Source organism: Thermobia domestica, chromosome 13 (genome assembly GCF_964235325.1).
Source record: "Thermobia domestica chromosome 13, izTheDome1.hap1.1, whole genome shotgun sequence".
NCBI lineage: Eukaryota > Metazoa > Arthropoda > Insecta > Zygentoma > Lepismatidae > Thermobia > Thermobia domestica.
The window spans coordinates 33,140,295-33,161,424 of record NC_137466.1 but is presented as its reverse complement, the minus strand read 5'-3'; the positions used below and the strand labels follow the sequence as shown (position 1 = coordinate 33,161,424).

Below are 21,130 nucleotides of genomic sequence, written 5' to 3'. Positions count from 1 at the left end.
ATGTGCTGTTTTGTTTATGTAATGAAGTGAACCTGTTTGATGCTTCATTTATAATTTCGCGTTCGTATCCTATACAGTACATATGGGGTAAGAAAATTTTGCCTTAAAGTGGGCACCCTAGAACGGCAAGGAGCTTCCCTGGGGGGCAGTTGACCCCGTGTCATCCCACCAGTTACGGCCCTGAGTAGGGCAAGGCATCGGATCGAAGACACAGATAAGGAGATGCTATTGAGGTGATAAGACTTTATGCACGAGAAGACTTATGTTGCAACAACAACTGGCAGTAATCGAGGTTATTGGTTTAGCATTCGAATACTTAAATAAAACCAGATTTCAAAATCTTTAGATCATTTGTTATGATATCAAGCAAATGAAAGAAACTTTCACGTTTACTGTGATACACAATTTATCACTTTGAGTATCCATAGCTTTAACCTGGAATTCTAATATTCAGTTGAGTTTGATCTATTAAAGAAATTTGAACTTTCTACTTCATCAAGGGGAACGGACCCAAGAAGCTTAGCTGAAATCTTTCATGTTACTATACATGGCAACTAAACTTTGTTTCATTATCTTTTAAGAAATAATGGGGTTAAGTTTAGACTTGCCCCTCCGTTTTTATATAAAAATTAGAAAATTTTACAGGAGAAATGAGTAATAAATGGTGATTTGGAGTTCTTATGTGATGTTTAGATGTGTAATCTTGACAGTAAAATTATGCGAAAACGTTACATAGAGACCTGTCAAGAAATCTAGTCTGGGGTCGAGCGGTCTCTTTGTAACGAAAGAGGTTTCTTTGTAACGGAAGAGGGGTCTCTTTGTAACATCGATAATAAGAACCAGACTCTGTGCACGATGAATGGTCTCTTCGTAACATTCAGTGCTACCACCTCACCTAAAATCATAATTTGTAATTCCGCATTTAAAAGTCAAGTTGGATTACTTTTGACGGTTTACTGAGATGCACTTATGATATGGTGTCCGTTAAGTTTATTTCCTTCTCTTCAGCTTTCTTCGTTCAAGATATTTCTCAGTAAACTTCTTTTTCTCATTCTTTATATTTCTTTGTCGTCTCTGTATAAAGACAACCTATAATATTCACTCGAACTATCACATGGTCGAATTGCAAACGCTTCTCATACAGGTCGGTCAGTATGGGGAAGATAACATGCCAGCGGATGTTTCCTCTCGTAGCAGGCTAGTAGTTAAACGAGGACATTAGTGAGATCAGATCAATCATGGGATGTCTGAACTGTTTTATACGAGTCTGTATACTGTACGAGTTTCAACTGGAAGCAAAAAGGAAAAAATCTAAATATATCTTATATTCCCCAAAATACAAGTATTTTTTTTCATACTTACGTGCAACACTACTCTATACAAACCAAAAGTACAACTATAAATATTAAATCACTAAAGAAGACATATCGTTCTGTTTGCATTGTTGCACTAACATGAGAAGCAATGACGCAAAATCACGTATCTATTACCAAGGAGTTGATATTTTTATACTTATATAGGAGAAAGTAGAATAGAAATGGCACTTAACGTTTGTTGGCTTATCAAAGCCAAAATTGTTTAGAAAATTGACTCAAATTCGAGTCGAGTTGGAGGAAATTTTTCGAGTCGAGTTCTTGAGTCGAGCTCAAAGATATATGTTTCGAGTCGAGTCGAGTTTCAATGAAAACTCGCTCGAACTCACTCGTGCCCGTCCCTAGAGTTTTAGTTGTCTAGTAGCCTTAAAAATTAAATTAACATTCAAATTCAAATTTATAATCGTATTTTTTAGCTTTCAATTTCTAATATAAACCCCAAACTAATAATGTAACAAACTACTGTATGTTAATATCTTATTAATGGTCTTGATCTTCTACTGAGACCACAAAGCCTGCATACCCATTCTAAAAGAGTCAGAGGGCGGCAACTTCTAAAAAGTGCATTAGCTGAGCCTGCGCCGTCTACGCAGCGCATCACTTTAATGTGAATAGTGTTAGAAGCATCACTGAAAAATAGTTCAGGGAATACATTTACGTACAGGTTAGAGTTTTTTAGCCTGACATGTTAAATACATTTCATACATTTTAACAGACTATTACAATTACAAGAATAAATATTGTAGTTCGACCAGTAAACAAAATTATAAATTTACTCTGCACTACCTGCAATACGAAATGTAAAAATAATGAAGTATATTTGGTGGGAACGAGGATCGAACCTGAGTCCACATGCCCCATATATAAGTGATCTACCATATCTTTATTCAACCAGACTTTATTACCATTGAACCACTGAACACATATGTAGGTGAGAAGAGAACATAAGACTGTAAGTCGTTACACTGTTAAATTCATTTAATTTCCTACATTTGTACAGACTGTTACTCGTACACACGGAAAAGAAAGTATTCTTCAGTTGAAAATTTTTTCCCCCCAATAATTCGGGAACAAATTAATTAATCTGGATCTTTATAATTTGATAAGTTGCCAAAATCGGTACTCTAATAAATTAATTTATTCTTGAGTTATTAGGAAATGAAATTTTGTCAACTGAAGAATGCTTTCTTTCGTGACTGTACAAGAATAAACATAAATTGATCATTAAACAAAATTACAAGTATGTCAACTGCGTGTCGTATGAAATCTTATATTTAAAAAAACTGACTTGGTGGAGACATGGATCGATTTATAGACCACACTCTCTAAAGGTATGCGCTATACAATATTTTATTTTTGTTATTAAAAAACTTTCTGACCCTTTTCTCCATTTTTATCACTTATCAGAACTAGTGGACATGACAAGCAAACGAACACAGAAACATCGAGGACAGTTAAAATCACAAAAGCTCACCCACCGGAAATCAAACCCGATATCTCCTTCCCATATAAGGCGCACGTGCTAGTCACTAGAGGAATATCGTCTCGACGTGTGCAGGGCCACAAATGGATCCCACGTTGAAGCCTACCAACATTAAACAAAACTTGAAGGAATTCTCTTTCATGATATGTACTCATTGATGTAAGTTTTCATTCATTTCCCAATTAAATTTATGCTTAAAACTAGGGAGTTCTTTTTCAAACACTATGTATTTAAGAGTAAATCTTCATGTGTAGCTACTTTCCGAGAAAATCGACTGAAATAGAATCTTTATAGCGCTAAAATTGAGACATTTGTGGCCAACAATATCAAGTTAATTACGAAAGGAAAACTGATACTAAAACACTCCATTAAGCCTTTCATTTTGCCAGTGACAACAGTCTGTGATCACTTTAGGACAAAGACAAGAATATACACAGACAGTAAACTAGACGCAACACCTGAAATCTTACGAGATCTTACATGATAGCATTTCTTACTTGTAACGAAGAAACAGCTCCAATTATTATTATTATTATTGATGTTATATTCTTTTAAAACGAAAGACTATATATTTTAAGCTTTCAGTCTCAGGATCTTTTAACTGTATTTGATACAATCCAAGCATTTTAAACGAACATATTATTTTCCTTTCAACACGATCTTTAGCTTGTATTTTAAAAGGTTTTTTCTTTTTCTTTCTCTCTCTCTCTTTTTTTTTTTTTTTTTTTTTTTTTTTTTTTTTTTTGTAACGGAAAAATATTGTATACAGTAACGGAAAAATATTGTATAGCATAAGGAACCGAATTAGAAATTTCGTCAAGACACAGACTTTTCCTTTATTTATTTGTTTGAGGGGAGAAAGGATATAATGATTTTACTGAAATCTGAGTCCAGAAAATGCTACATGGAAAGTTTTAAATTCTAAAATTAAGATGATATGTGAATATTTGGAGTTTCTGTTTATAATTGGGAGGTCCAAGTTGTATTTAAATTTAACAACTCGGTTTTCAAATTTCTCACATAGTTCGAATTGCTCACATAATTGAACACACCCGAGAAATTCTCAAATTTAAGTTGTCTTGCATTTCCCAACCCGCTTTCTGGTAAACAATAGAATCTGAAAGAAAGGCAACAAAGTTAATATCTTTTGTGTTCTTAGAATTGTTCGGGTTACTCACAGTAGCACAAATAGGAGGCATTTGCCACACAGTTAGATACAGAAAAATACATATACTGTGGCAACGTGTGCGATTGTCATTCATAATTACTCAATAATACTAAAGACAATCATGCAAACAATGTAAACTGTTTCCAATATACCACTCCAAAAAGCGATTACCATCGACAAGAGATATCATCTGCTCCGTACACGTACTGTTGTCTGGCCTATACGCTCTCCTACATCACAGCATTAATCCGCCTACCACACATTTTTTTTCCTTCGTTTAGTCAAAACTGCTCTACTTTTCTTTATACGTATTTTGCTTTCGCACACCATGTTTGCAATGAGTAGGGTCTCAATCCTGCTGCAAGAACGTTTAAGTATGAACCATCCTCCGTCGAAACTAACAGCATGATCTTATCCAGTAGCCGCAGGTGTTGGTCGGCGTTCAGCGTGCTGCAGATGAAGACTAGACCAATGATTCTCGTTCCAAAAATACCACGCCAAACCGTAGACCTAACATTTTCATCACATATATTCTTAAAGATCCAATGCGGATTGCCGTTTCTCAAGTGGAGGTGGTTTGTATGCTTACTTCTACATTCAAGTAAAAATACGCTTTGTTGGAGAACAACACATTCAACGAGAAACCAGGGTTGTTTGACAGTTTCTTTGTCGCCCATTCCGTAAACTGCATCCAATGGTCTGGATGGATTGTTTCTTGTCAGATGCTGGTGTATCTGGATTTTGTTTGGGTGCCACTTGTTTACTTAAAGTATCCTCCATATGAATGTTCGATTCATTCCATATTTCCATTTAGTTTAAAAGTTGTGTTTATTTTAGGGGTACTTTTGCTGAAGAATGCGAGGACAGTAACAGTGGTTGCCTCATCTGTAGGCGATTTCAGACAGCCACTGTGAGGTTTATTGGATACAGATCCCGTCTCTCAGAATTTGCTGATAAGCTTAGCCACAGCGTTGTGCAATATGGATTCCTTGTCGGGTTGTAGCACATTCAACTCTGCAGCTAGTACACGCAAGCTGGGATTTTTACATGTCAGATTATCTCTGCACGTTCCTTAGTCATCAGCGACATTGTTCAATCAGTGATATCCGGAAAGATAAAACAAAGCATAATTAGTGAACAGTTAGTGACAGGACAAAACAGCATCATTGTTCAGTCAATGATATCTGCGAAGACAAAACAAAGCGTAGTTAGTGATTGATTAGTGATCGAACAAAGCGGTATTGGGAATTGCACTCCTGTGAAGAAATGCATATAAAATATCTGTTGCATGGTGATCTTTGTATTTAAAAACGTAAAGTGGTATTCAAGATAATGGGTTCCAGTATGGTTACTGGTGTGTCTAAGGTTGCCAGATCCTCAAACATCATTTATGGACAATGAAGATCCCCAACCCAAGAGCTTGCCGTATGTTAGAACTGTCATCTATCTTTTGGTCCATCCTGTACAACTCACTATTTATGTGAATGCTGCAGATAATAGAGTTTGAAACTAATTTTGTCTGAGGTAGTATGGTTAAAATGAACTCAACTTTGGTGGTCGATTAAGCATTGATTGCTAAATTATATTTTATGTTCAGAATGGTCTCATTTGTCAGAAAATTTAACGTTGACTTTCTTGAAAACGCGCCGATAAAAGGTTTAGTTTCTTTTATTTGAAAAACAACTATGAGGAGTACTATCTAACGAGGTATCTTATTGACATCTTGTGAGGCTCCCGTGTTAGTCATGATACTACCATAGTAATTTGTATATGTTGTGATTCAAGTTACAGAAATATACATAAATTATTTCTGTGTTTATATAAATTTTACAATGATATTATTCAAGTTCCTTCTGTCGTCTGTCCACTGAACTTCTAACCTAATTCTATAAGTAGCCTATTTTTGAACCTGAATTTACAATTCAGGTATAGTTATAACCATTGTTCGAGAAATTTTATTCTGACCAAGGCCCCAGTTCTGGAAACCAAGCATCATAATAATATAAATCTAATTTGATACATTGGCCTACGTGTTTATCAAAGTGCTAGATTCGTATTTCAGATCGCATGGTGACCTGGAACCCGGGGATTTTTTGAGAGCTGGTTATAATCTTCATATTCCAAAGCATACACTACGAATATTTTGTTAGTACATAATAAAGGACATGTCAGTCTAAAACTACTTAAAACTCATGCATACTATTGGTACAGATGTAATGTAGTACACGTACAGACTGCAGTCGTAGTGCAGAACTGAAAAAAACGACTATTTATATCAGACAGTAAATTGCACATTAAGTAGCATTTCAATCGTACCAGACAGGAAAATGTAGCTCAGTGTACGAGTACAACAAACAAAACATTTATCCTTTTTTTCTTCTGTTGCTTGGATATTTGATGAGTTCCGAAATACAAAATAGTATTTTCATGTTATATTTAGTCTACAAAGCAATTTTTGAATTCAAAAATGAACATACAATTTTTCGAGGATCGAGAGAGACGAGAATTTTTTTTATACTTAAAAAAACACTCAAATAGCTCCCTAGTCCCACCAACCTTGTGATTACTACGCGCGTGTTCTTCCAACTTCGCCACGAACGCGACGAAGAAAACCTCTCTTGTAGAGGGATAAATTGCTGATGTCTTTTTAATTTGGCTCATGAGACTGCTCCTTTAATCGTGTATATTCCACGATAAAAGTTGGGGATCAGATAAAATGCGTTCGCCATGTAATTTTATAACAAAAGAACGCGTCTATTCACATTATTTCATGGTTCTCCCATATTCACCTTCAAATGATCGACGACAGTTACCATCTAAATTCATACAATTATACGCACTCATCTCAGGATTCTTCACTTCATGATGTAGAGGCAGCGGTTACTCTTGACCTCCGGAGCTTACTTTAGAAACAATTTGTCAAGGAAAAATACTATATAATATTAACCGCATGTACATGACTGGCGATAGTTCGTGTTGGTCTCTTTTTCGATTCTCCGCGACGAATCGAAGGAGCGCGAACCAAAATCAAGTCCTAGTTAATACGCGGTGGTAACTTCACCATTCCGACTCTAGATATCTGTTTCGAGTCGACGAAACCCTGCCGCCAGCAGCACACTAGCCTCAATCCTTCGACGCGTCGCTATATCGACGATCGACATTTATCTTCAAGTGGGCAACTAGGTGTTGGCGACGTTTACGGCATACGGTAGGCCAACATAAAGGGAAAAAGTGTAAAATTGGACTGTGTCTCGAAAGCCAACTAGTAAGTCCTATTGCTATTATTACAATTACAAATATCAATAAAAAAAAGTGTTTGAAGTTCTTTTTTCACTTACATTGTTAGATATACTCATTTCAAGTAAGTAAATAGAAACAAATGAGAAAGGAAGAAAAATAGAGACCTGGAAAGTAAATCCTAGACAAGTTCAGCAATGTGCAGAAGATGTCTACAATACACTGAACAAAGTGGGTCTGTGGGTCATAGTGGGTCACGTCCTGTTGACGCACGACCCACTCAAAAATCTTGACCCATAACACACTCCATCTCTGCTGGTAGTATTTGTAATTGCCAATATACATATTTACCTCTAGCAAAGGCATGTGCATACCTTAGTCGCTCTTCACACCCTCTCTCCAACCCCTAGGTTGGGAACCACTGTTCTATGCTAAAGTATTGTAGAATGAAACATTTTTCCTTCTCATATGGTGAAAAATTTTCTTCCGGAATTTTCGAACATACATGTAGAAGAGAAAATAAATAGATGAGATCAGAAAATATTGATGGAGGTCACGCTAATTACTCGCCTCACATCCGTGCTTGGTGCAATCCCCAGAGAGAAAATTATAGAGAAAATCAGCGGAGGAAGGTGTTGAAGACCACATTATCTATCTAGCGAGAGAAGAGTATGCATAGTACGCTTCCATATGTGAGTGTGTGTGTTAGAGAGAGACAGAAAGAGATCACTGGAGTATAGATGAAGATGGCTCCGTGGGAGGAGAACAAGAAGAAAAAAAAAAAGAATTTTGTAAAATGACTCCGACGAATTACATTAATGAGCTAATATTTCAAATGCTTATTTGTGGCTCAGAGTCCATTTCACGCAATGTTTGACTCTCACTTGGCAATGTTTCCTGCCTTCCTTGTTGTATAGATGGCGTTGGTGTGGTACCAGATGGATAGCATAGCTAATTCGGTTAAAAACAAATGATGTGCGACGAGCAACTCGTCACTTGCAAAGAAACACATTTGGGTACGAATGTTGAGAAAAGTGGTAAAGAAAGAATTCGTTTTTTTTTTCTTTTTTCCCCGTCAATTTTTACATGTTTTTTTTCGTCTTAAATGTAGCCTACTTGGCATGTGTGCATACGGATTTATCGCACGGCAATTGCAAATTTGTGGTCTGTAAATAAGTAGTGTCCCATAAACTAATCAGAAATAATGGACATAAGGAAAAGGCAATGATAAGCGCGATTAGAATTATTCGAAGTATGAGTATCAAGTCGAGAAAAATGCCTAAATAGATCGAAAAAGCTACATGGATTAAAAAAGTATTAGAAAGGGTGTTGCAAAAAAGAAACATATTCAGAAAAGTGAAAAATATTAAAGGAAGTAGTTAGAATAGTGATCAACAAACTCTCAATCACGAGCTACTACTAGCTCGCGGGCAAGGGCGCCCATTTGGGGGGGCAAGATGGCGCGTTTGCCTCCCCTAGAGGAAAATGTACTTCGGAATATCGAAAACCCAACATAATTTTTAGAATAGTTATAGCAAAATTTTGAAACTATATTTGAAATGTCGCTTATACTTGCCCCCTCCCTTGAAAACCACAACATGGGCGCCCTTGCAGACCGTGTTAACGCTCCGGTTTGTCTAACTTTGATTCCTCCATTGAGCTGACGCTAACGACAGGGGGCGCTGACGACAACAACTGATTGATTCTCCCGCGCAAATGACATTGTTAGTCTTATCTCACAGTTGATTGTATACGCATGGCGTTGTGCACGTTGTTTCCCGTGTGTACATTAGACATTTGCTAACTGGGATATTTGATTCCATATTTACTAGAAATGTAAATTTATAGATTTTTTTTTTTTTTTGAAAGTTGATAGTTCTTTTGGTTAGTAGCTCACAGTAGGATTTAAAAACGGTACGGTAGCCTAGAAATTTCGTAAGTTTGGCGACCACTGAGTTACAACAATTAAAAGCACCACACACAAAAATGTCTTATTGTTGAGCTGACGATTGATATGAGTTTATAAAGACTACTAGCTTCTAGCCAGCGGGGGGCTTAATCCCCAAACCCCCATGTTTGGTCGGTTTGCGGCCTCGCGCTTCATATTTCAGCTTCTGCTTCCGTTCCTCACATGGCAAGAATACGTTTATGGCATTGTTGAAAATGTAAACCCCTTTCCCCATTAAAATACACATTTCAATCAAATGATGGAAAACCCACATTGGTCCAAATCCTGTGTTCAAAAATTCATTTCAAGTGGTTCACCAGTTTTCCCCTGATGATGGATGGGGCTGACAACCTCGAAGTCATTTTCATAAATTGAGAAAAAAAATATAAACCCCTCAACTTTTTCCTCGTTAAAAGCTGAATTTTCAGAAGGGCTTGACACATGTTCACTTGTTTAAATAAGGAGTTTATATGCAAAGTTTTACAAAAATCCCTAACATGTCTCTAATTTTAAGGGATTTCGGGATATAACAATGCCAATTATTTTCTTACCGCCTTTTTCTTTCGTTTTATGGGAAACATCATAAAACGCTGAAACATCCTTAATTATTTGAAATGAGAAACCCTAATTACCAAATTTCATGCATCTAATCCTAAGGAATTTCGAGATATGGCCATATATCTTTTATAGTTTTATCATCATGTTTGTCAATGAATGAACTAACACAATGACTTGTGTAAGATAGCTGACTTCGGTACGTGGAAATAAGTTCAAAGACAAAATTACAAAGCAGTTTTTACAGATAAAGAATTTTTCAGTTAACCATAATTGGGGTTTGAAATATTATTATTTTTTTTACTGTTCTTTGCAAATCATATTGAGGAATAATGAACTAAAAGTACAATCACGGTCAAAAGTTTAATAAATAAGTTTAACGTAGTTCGTGACAATAAAAATAACTCGTTTTTATGAAAAAAATAAATACGGATTACGACATAGTGTTTTTACATATTTATGTGCAATACAAAGGTTATTAATAACGACATCTATTGTTATAGTGACATGTAAATCACTAATTACTCGGATTCTTACTCGAAATAGTATATTCTTAGGGAATGACTAAACTTGTGATTATGAGTGTAGAAATTTTATGTTTGAAAATAAATAAATAAATAAATAAATAAACGTAAAATTTTATATTTAATAAGAAAAGAAATGTTTTCACTTTGCATGATGCCCTCATCTTTAAAAACAAAATATCCTACTGATATATTTCTCCCACAATAATAATAATAATAATAGTAATAATAATAATAATAATAATAATAATAATAATAATAATAATAATAATAATCGATAACACTTTTAAGCATAGTCAGTACTTCTGATCTTCAATAACATCTTTCTTACATCGGTAATTAAAACATTTTATTATAATTTTTCACAGAGAAAGAGAGGGGGAAAACTGATTTTTAGTCTAGAAAATACGGACGAAATTTAGCACCATTCTTTATGACACAAGATTTTCTGTTCCAGACTACGTACAGGTTTTTGCTTAATCCTGGACCAATGAGGACCAATCTCTGCAAAAGCCGCAAATAGACAGAATTTATGTATGTCCTCCATCGGCACGTACAGCTTACAGAAAATCATGATAATGTAATTTGATAAACATTATCCTCTGGTTGTGTACAGACGTTACAGTCTCATCTTTGTGTACGATTTAATATACAAAAATTTGTCATAATATTTTCGGAATAGATTAGTCAATCAAAATTTTAAAAAAAGTTCATATGAACTTGTCGTCGGAAGTGTATAGTTTCGTAGTAACAGGATGTCGAAAACGTCAAAAAATGAACTTTAAAAATCCTTAGCTTTACTACTGTAGGACCGAACATAGTCGAGTCAAGACACCACTGAGAAACTAGTTTGTAAACTATCCAAATATCTATCTTTCAGAACCTTCGGTACTCGCACAATCATTTTCAGAGTGGCTGTTAGGGAGTACTTGATCAGTCTCCACCTACCTCTCTAAAAATTGGTGCGCAAGTACTGGAGCATTCTTAAACATGGATATTTGGATAGTTCAAATACCAGTTCCTCACTGATGTCTTAATCCGACTACGATAGGTCCATAGTACTGGAGCTATGAACTTTTAAAAGTTCAATTGTTTCACGTTTTCGGCACCCTATAACTCCGGAATTATCCACTTTTGAGCAGAAGTCCATATAAACTTTCTTTTCGTATTCCGTTTTGAGGAATCTATTCCCAAAATATCATGACACTTTTTAACACCCTATATATTCAAAGAATATAGACCCCTAACCCCTAATTTTTAACACCCTAAATTTTAAAGAAATCACATAAGTGCAAATTACTCAGAAACTATTGATTTGCGATCCCCGGTTCATATAGGTGAAAATGTTCCATAGTACTTGTAGAATATTCCCTTGCAAGGAGTGCATTGAATTACCCGTCACCCTGTATGCATATTGTAGATACATAAAAAATAATATTAAATAATTATAAATTATTTATTGGTAATTAAAATAATTATTATTTAAATAAAATCAAATCTAAGTTAAAAAATTACAAAAATATAAAATTGTAATATATTAAAATAACACTTGTTATTATTATTATTATTATTATTATTATTATTATTATTATTATTATTATTATTATTATTATTATTATTATTATTATTATTATTATTTGATATTGTTTATTTATGTAATTAGTTATGCATGGTTGTGTTTTAATATTTATAAAATACTGTCAAAACGCTAGCAGTATGATGTAAATAAAAATTTTAAAAAGTTAATGTAACCCTAATTTTTTAAAAAATGTAATAAAACCATTTTTGTTCTATGGTTACAAATATTACAATCTACCATCCAGATGGTTGGCTTCTAGACGGCTATTCGTTATAGAGCCGAGCTGCCGGAACAAACTTCAAAAGTTTACATATTCAGTTAACGTGAGAGCAATATATTCCATAGTCGTAACCTAAAACTAAAAACCTTCAATTGTCCCAAAATCTGCAAACGTAGTCCAAAGAGGAGCTCAGGAGTAAAACATTCATCACACCAAAAAGCCAAAACATCTTAAGATATGTGTACCTCAGCTATAAGTATCACTTGTGGTCAAATCTCCAAATGCTTAAAGAATATAATCTAAATTCATTAAGTCATATCCACTAATACAACACAATTACACGTTACGCTTTTAATTATTATAAATACATAAAATTTTAAATAAAGTACAATATTTCTCGAATTTACTAAATAATCCTCTCACTAATAACTAAATTTATTAAAACCTACTCATTTCAAATAATAAATCAAAACAACTTCTCCGCGTCATAACGCCTTCATCCCCAAAAACTATAAGCACGACGCAAGGAGGTTGAGAAAAAATATATATATATATTATTGTCTTGCTAACTGTTATGTATATATATGTTGATGGTTTATATGTATCAACTACTTTCCCGTCCGACCTTCATATAAAATTTCGGTGTGTGGACCCTAATCTAGCACTTGCACGAGTTCAGAAATCAATTTGTGTTGGGAATGCGATCATTTAGTTTTTAAACTGCTCCTATCAAGGAAAGTTTAGTTTGTGAACAATGAGAGAAGACGCAGCGCCAACCAGTGATGTGGCGAAGAAACAAAAATTGAACATTCTGTGCCCCAGCTGCTAGGAGCACCCAAATACTTTTCAATTTAGCTTCCAGGAGCTTTGGCCAGAGGTAATTTCCAACGCCCGATTACCAATCCGTGTTTCAACGCAGGGACAGACAGCAATTTGTATGCATGGGAGTTTCCTTTCACGAGTCGTTAGAGAAGCAGTTCCAAACAATTAACACCAAATTACTGGCTGACTGCAATTCCACCTTGCGTTCCAACAATTTGGTTGCTCTTCTAACGTCTCTCCCAGGTGATAGGAACTGAGGCGTGAAGTGGCTATATCACCTATCAAACACGTGATGTCTAGCTTTTCTGTGTAGCCTATTCAGACACGGACACTTTAACATGGGTGTCACAACGTGAAACTGGCCAAAACGTAATTAAACACAGGAATTTGTTATATTCGTATTCACAACAAGTTCCATATTCGATAAATTTGGAATGAAAACCGTTAACATTTCATGCGAACTATATTATGAATATTACTTGCACTTCTTTTGAGAACGAAGTACAAGGGTCCAGTATTCATATACTTATGCTTTCTTTAGGCCTTATTTTTTTATGTGTATCCTTCTACTCATCCCCTTCCCCCAAAATATTAGAAATTATTTTCCATTTCATCAAAGTGAACAAATTTTACCAGTCTTCCCTTTGTAGAAGATAAAGTAACAGGCTGCCCATAGATATCGTTTTTATCTTTTTCCTGGTCATCCTGTCGTTTTGGAAAAATGAACTTCGTCTCACTTTTAATATTCTTCAATAGATTACCAAATTGCTACTCATAAACCATGACCTATATTCCTCTATTAGTAGTAAGGGTGCAAATAATTTGTAAAATCCTGAAGTTCAATTATTGAATACTACGTTTCAATATTTGCAGTGATTTATTTACAAAGAAAATGAAAAATGGATGTTGGCAACATTCCACGTCTCATCCAATGAAAGTGTTGCTGCTTATCATACTGTTCGCCATGACCAAAATTTTGCGCGCAACTGACTGTCCGTTGATGTTGATAAACAAAATATATGAACTAATGTTAGAGTTTGCGTTTTTACTTTCCAAATGTTCTCTTTTTCTCTCACAAAATGGTCAGCCTACAAAGAAATCAAATCGTATTTATATCCTAATGGAACTATATTTTACTAGGGATATCCACAATTGAGCGTCATGACGTAAAGTCCCTCATTGAAATTTTAGATAGGTGAGGAGGAAGGAAAATGATTCATTTAAACAAGTTATCAACTAAAGTTTGCATAGACTTCCAAACTATGCTATACATAAGTGTCAGAGCAACGGCTGTGTCCATGCGTCGTCTGTCGACAGAGCAAAAACGGTAAGAAATGCGAGATGCTGTTTTTTGTAATCGATTCAGCATTATAAGCATATGTCACATCTCCTCTGTTAACTTTCTACTCAAACCGGATGTGGTTCAAATTAGTCATTTCCGGTTTCAACGTTTATCAGCATAAAGTGAAAATGGTAACAGATAGCAAGAAGCGGTTTTTTGAAAACGATTCGGTGTCTTAAGACAACATATCATGATTACACACAACACTTTACCAAAATCGGAAGTGGTTCAAATTTACTATTACTTCCGGTTACGATTTCCGTAGAGCAGAAACAGTAAATGCTTTTGCAATCAATTCAGTGTCCGAAGAAAGGTCCCTCCTAAAAGGAACTTAATTTGAGTGTTTGAATCCTCCTTGATGAAACTCTGCGTACGCAACTGTTATTATGAATAGTTTGAGTCCCTTATCATCCATTGTCTATATTAATACTGTCGTCCTCCGTAAAAATTATACTACACTGATGAGAAAGTTGCTTGGTTGAAGTTTAGCGTCCTTTTTTCAGCACTGGGGCTATATGAGACGTTGACCTAGAGTTTAAAGTGGAATCCTAACCACCGTATTGCATTAAGTTATAAAGCTCTCACTCCTGGAACAGAACCCGGGACCCCGAACACTAAAGCACATTGAAAAGAAAGAAGAGATGCATTCTACGCTCATCGTAAAAAGAATGAAAAAGAACTACGGCCTTGTTAAAATTGGTGTGAATATTTCATTAAAGAGTTGTTCGCAAAATACAATTATAAGCGTAACTTTGGTAGTCATTGTGTTTGGCTGGTAACACTGCATTTCCTTGTGGCAGAGTGTAAGAAATTATGGAAGAGAGACAAGAAGACGATAGCAGTTTTCCGCTCAATAGCCATTGTTATTTAGTGGCAAGTGTCACAGTCTAGCAACTGGGGAAAACTGTAGCAGAAGTCGGAACTGAGGATGTCGCATGGCAACTTTTCAATGTTCAACGAAAGAGCAAGAAACTGAATTCTGCTACAGACGAACGAGAGGATGAAGGGATTAAAGACATATTGAATAAAGAACAAATTCTTAACAATTTATTATTATTATTATTATTATTATTATTATTATTATTATTATTATTATTATTATTATTATTATTAAAATTATAGTATTCATAAATTTGTCTTTCAATTTTCATACAATGAAAAGACACTGAGTTTGACAAGTGGCCGTCTCTGACGGAGAAACATGGTTAGAGGTGTCCTTCAAATAGAAATAGACGAAGATTGTGAAATAGACGAAGATTGCAAATACTTAGGCTAGGGATACAAATAACCACTCGCCCACTCGCCTGAGGCGAGTGGTTCATCGGTGCGAGCGAGTGTTTAAACAGTACAAATCACGATTGGGATGTGAAATGTGGGCTAGTGAAATTGTGTTGCTTATTTGCACCTCTGACAGACGCTACATAGAAGGGGTAAAGAAGTAGGAAGACCAAATGAATCTGTTGTTAAGTAGTAGTATTTCAAGGCATAGTTAGAGAAAAGCTGATATGAAAGGTGTGAGGTAGAGACCTGCACGGGCCAATTATCGTTTAACGAAACTCAATAATTATTAAAGAATTGCAATTAATCGGGCCGAGCCCGGCCCATGCAGGTCTCAAGTGTGAGGCAAGAACATGGTAATTCACAATTTTACTATTTTAAGAAATTAGAGGTTTTCTGCTGCACAATTCATTTTCAAAGTAAGACAGCTGATTTTTCACATAAGACTATACGTGAAAGATTAAACGGACAAGGTTAAACGAAGCGGTGGGCGTTGCTTTCTATCGGATTCTGGAAAACGCAGCAATTGCAAAACTGTGGATTACCATGTTCTTGCCTCACACTCTTCATATCTTTTCAAGGTAATGAGAATAAATTAATTATACTTTCTGTGTGATCTCACGACTTTACTACATTTTCTTTCTTCTGCAGAGAGATTATATATTTTTTAAACTTTATTGAAGCGATCATAAGGCAAATTGTACTATTCGACTCAGCATGTACTTGTCTGCATCCATTTGGTTTACATCAATTTGGGTAAAATTTAACTGATTTTAATAAAACTTAGCTTCTCATTTTCCTTAGGTTACTAGCGTAATATTTCAGTCGAAATTCGTCAGAGGTAACAGGGATAGAAGGGAGTAAAATTAACCTCGATTTGGGAGTTTTCGTGTACGTAATATGATAAAAGCAACTTTCCAATAGGATTTTTTTTTTAATCGGCTTTAATGCTGTTTGATGCTTTGTTTAAGGAATCCTTCTCATCTCTTTACCTCGGATTGAAATCGCTGAACTATAAATACTGCAAATGAAGCGTAAATATCGCAGTGTTTTGACACATTTTAGAAACTACTTTTGAACAGTGTTTTAACACGGCAAAAGGCATCTGAAGTGTTGTATCAGTGAACAAAAAATGTCTAAACTCCATTATAATAGTACTTAATAGGAACTGCCTCAAGATCCAAATTCAGCCCCGCAACTTGGGAGAGGAGGATATATATATATATATATATATATATATATATATATATATATATATATATATATATATATATATATATACAAAATGATGGAAAACGACCGATATTAGTGTCGAATACATAGTTTTCGGGGTCGCTGAGATGAACAGTGACACTTCCGATGCCGTTTAAATGCAAATTCAGTCCCGCAACTTGAGGCAGGGAAGGATATATATATATATATATATATATATGAAACGTATTCTCCCCTTGCGAAGAACGGGCATTCTGTTAGTATCATGTAAAGAGTATACAGATGGTAATGAACTTTACAGAGATGTACAAGTCGCGTGACAGTCTCTTTCGTTCAATTGACTTCGAACTCAGTAAAGGACAAGAAGGTAAATTCACTGTTCTTTAAGAACAACTTTAGGGTAACTTTGTTTCCTAGGATGCTTAACAATTATTCCAATTAATCGGTATCGAAACCGTTCAACTGTGATGCAGTGGGGACTAACAGCTTAGAGTGGTCAGATAATCACTAACAATAACTCGTTTCTTGAAAGTAATATTGCCAACTGTAAATTATTTTGTTAAGATACTAGATAGAGCAATTTTGCACACTGGATTTGTTTTTTAATAACCTTTTTATTATAAAATTTTCGTTATATACAAATATAACAGATAAAGTTAATATAAGTGTGGTCCGAAGATTAATACAAAGTTCTTTTATGTAGTATTGGTAAATAGGTGTCCCAAGGCCCACGCAGCCAAGGAAGCATACCACAGAGTTCCAGGCAAGCAAAGAGAGATTGAGGTTCTGCAGAGCTCCAGGCAAGCTAAGTGAGTAAGGAAGTTACAGAGCTTTATAGAAGCTAAGTGGGCAGAAGACTTATCAACTTTGGCAAGCTACGATACTTGGGTTAGGTTGTATCTTTCAGAGCTCCAGGCAAGCTAGGAGAGCAGAAATGACTAGCCAAAACTGATGTTAATGAAAATCTTATATGGTGTTTTAAACCCTTTTTTGGACAGTGGTGACGCTAGTGTTCTTTTTTAACATGACTTGATAATGACGAGAATGCTTAGTAAAAGAGTACCTGGTTTTGTTTACAAAAATGAAGCATGTGTTGGTGTTTACAAATATAGATTACGTGTAGAATATTACACAACGCTTATGAAATTGCGGGGCACAACAGGCAGAGCCATCGCCATATTTAACAGTAGGAAGTAGTCAGTGTTAGGGCTTACGAGTCTTTGAGCCTCTCCCATACACGAAGCTCACTCGTTATGGGAAAGGAGAAAGCTAATTCAACGGGCCATATTAATCATTGGATGTCCATGGTGTGTGTTTTGGACACAATCTTTTTCTTGCTACCATGTTGGTGAAATTGATCACAGATATCGGGCTAGCAACTCGACCGCGGATATTCAGGTTATGTAACTCTAGTCGTACTGTGATTAGAGAGACATGTCGTTTTAGACACTGATTACGTTCTGCAATCAGATGTGCCTCATTGGTTCCAAGATTCTTGATATAAAACCTCTTAAATGTCTGGCAACTTTTCTCTCTCTCATAGGCTTGGTTTCTATTCACTATTTCTTTTTCTCAAAAATTTGTCATTCTTACCCCAAATTTAACATTGTCCCCATATTTACTACTCTTACCCCAAATTTAACATTCTCCTCCCAAATACACAATCATGTCCCCTAATTTACCTTTCTGGCCTTTAAATTTTCCTTTCTCCCCTCCAAAATTTAACATTCTGGAGTTTCATTATACCATTTTCAATGAGATGAAATGAAATCTTTCAGTTTAAGGGGGACGGATGATTAAGGCAAGTGAACTATGATGGAAGAGTCGGTGGGAATGAGAAAATGGAAGGAAATGGGAGTACTCTGAGAAAACCCACGGACACAATGTTCTCCACCACAAAACTTACTTGGCCCAAATACTCAAACCAGAGGCTTCACGCACCAGAGATAAGCGCTCTATCACTGAGCCACCGTGTTTCCTATCGGGAAAAAATCCAAACATTAGGCACAGTACATAATTTGTAGAACTCACTATGTTAAATAAAATCATATGAGTAAGTGTAAATTTTCATGTGTAGTTTTGGAGAGAAAAGAAACGTTCATGACATTAAGAACTACGTCGTTTATTGACAATATTTATTTATGTACACTAGAGGTCTGCACGGGTCGAAATTTTTAGCTCGAGCCCGGACGGCCTGTGAATTTGTAGTGTGAGGCCCGACCCGAGTCCGAAATATGTTTTAACATTTATTCCCGAGCCCGTCCTAAGCTCGTGTGATAATCTAGTGAGCCCGAAATAAGTCCGAACTACATAAACTTAATAATTAACGCAAAATTGTATTTTTATTTACAGTAATTAGAGTTTTAATTTTGCAGTTGTGCTTTGAAAGTTCTTTAGAAAGAACGGTCTAATAAATATCGTTGTACAGTATATTTACAAAGTTAGCTCCGAGAAATATGGTTTTATATATTTGAAAATTTAAGGTCCGAGTCCAGCCCGGGCCCGAAGTGGTGTATGCTTTGTAAGCCCGAACCTGTGCAGACTTCTAATGTACACTGAGAAAAGGAACGTACGTGGTGTACGCCAAAACGTAGGTTACATGCGTAAATCCTGAAGTTTTGGACTTAACGTACATCAAACGTATAACCGAAAAAGTATATTTTATACGAACTTTCCGTACAAGTGTTCCGAATAAAAATACTTTCCGTAAGAAAGGAAGAATTCTATATAGGCGGTCAGGATCTCACATACAAATGGATGTATGTAACATACAGGTGACGTATGTAATATACGGAAGACTGTTAGATATCAGACATCCCGCAGCGGCATGATATAACATCTAACCGGGAAAAGGGCAATACGAATGTAGCAAATGGATAACATATTCTCCATACAGATGTTCATATTAAACTTATGGACCCCGTATATATCTACAAAATACCGTTGTCCAGGAAACGGATTTTTCTCAGTGTACTGTATATGTAAAAAATATACAGCATTAACCAGCAAATTCTGGCTATTACAGAACGTCCCCTCCTCTCAGTGATACACATATTACTTAAAAATAAGACATGAGAGAGATAAGCCATAAATACAAGGAAACCCTCAAATACATTTTTTAAAAAATAACAGCTAGAGATAATACAGCTAGAGATCTATAAAGTAAAGTCTAGTTGTTGAGTCAGTTGGTTATTGGGAAGTAGAAAACGCGGAAGAACGAAGTACAAAGTCGAATGCCAAATTGTGTTTCTAATTGAGGCAAACGAGGAGGAGCCAGACTCATCTGTTGGCGAAAGCGGACGAAAATGATAATCACATGTCGAAGACTGAAGATGGAGGAGTTAAAACTTTAAAAAAAAAATCTTTTCTCATTCTTTTCTGAGAGGCAAAACGAAAATGAATGTCTCCATGGGACTCCTCCTTAAATCTCTTCCAGAGAGAGAGAGAGAGGATGAGCTGTTGCTGTCTGCAGCATCTGGACGTATCAACACCAGTAAATGGCAGAGGCTTCTTGTTTTCCGGTTTCCCAAAAAACTAGGTCATGTCGAAGGGTTAGAGGGATTTCCTTCCACTGACTAACTCTTCAAACAGCTCGCCTCAACTTTTATTGATGATCTATCATAGTAGAGAGACCAACGTCATATTTCTGTCTTGCGGTTTTAACGACTTCACCAGGGGGGTTATTTGGACGTGGAAAGAAAGACAAAAAGGCTGAGTCACGCTTAAAATGAAGGTCGGTTAGAGCCATCATTATTTTAGTGGCGATTGCTAAATAGAGTATTTTAAGAGGTTGTACTGACTTAGCATACATACATCAAAAGCTAGGATGCAAATTGTAGCAGCGTTCGTTGTTGTTGACCCTTTCCGCCACAATTATCTTTGGTGGGAACACAAGATATTTGCAGGTGAGATGTAAGCAATGGGGGCGCAACCGCGTGGGTGGGTTCACTGGGTCCGGACATCCCCCGAAAAAATCTTCGAAACTTGACATATATTACTATATTTTCTTAATAAAACTGAGCTTGTATAGCAGACAAATGACTGATGCAGCATAATATTTAAGCTTACACTTCATCTTCACTCCGGGGCATAGTGACTCAGTAGGAGAGCTGATACCTCTGGTGCATGCGGTTGCTGGTTCGATTCTCGTTCAAGTAGGTTTGTGATGGATAACATTGTGTCTGTGGGTTTTCTCAGGGTACTCCCGTTTCGTCCCACATTCTCATTCCATCAAATTCTTCCATTATCATTTACTTGTCTTAATAATGCTTCTCCCTTAGAATAACAGGCATAATCCTGGGACGTGAAACAAAGATTTCATTTTATTTTCATCTTTACCCTTTCTTTCCGTATAAAAACAAAACAGTAGAGTCCGAAAACTTGTCCTAA

At 35.8% G+C, this 21,130-nt stretch overlaps 1 protein-coding gene across 2 annotated transcripts in view; it reads right to left on the bottom strand.

Annotated features, from left to right (window-relative positions):
* Positions 1-21,130, bottom strand: part of unpg (homeobox protein unplugged) — a 185,249-nt gene that overhangs the window by 148,558 nt on the left and 15,561 nt on the right. The window contains exon 2 of one of the 2 annotated variants that reach the window (XM_081735601.1): positions 2,852-2,958. The exons of the other annotated variant lie outside the window; for it this stretch is intronic. The gene's annotated coding sequence lies outside the window, so the exon portion shown is untranslated. The remainder of the gene's footprint in view (positions 1-2,851; positions 2,959-21,130) is intronic. 2 annotated transcript variants of the gene reach the window in all.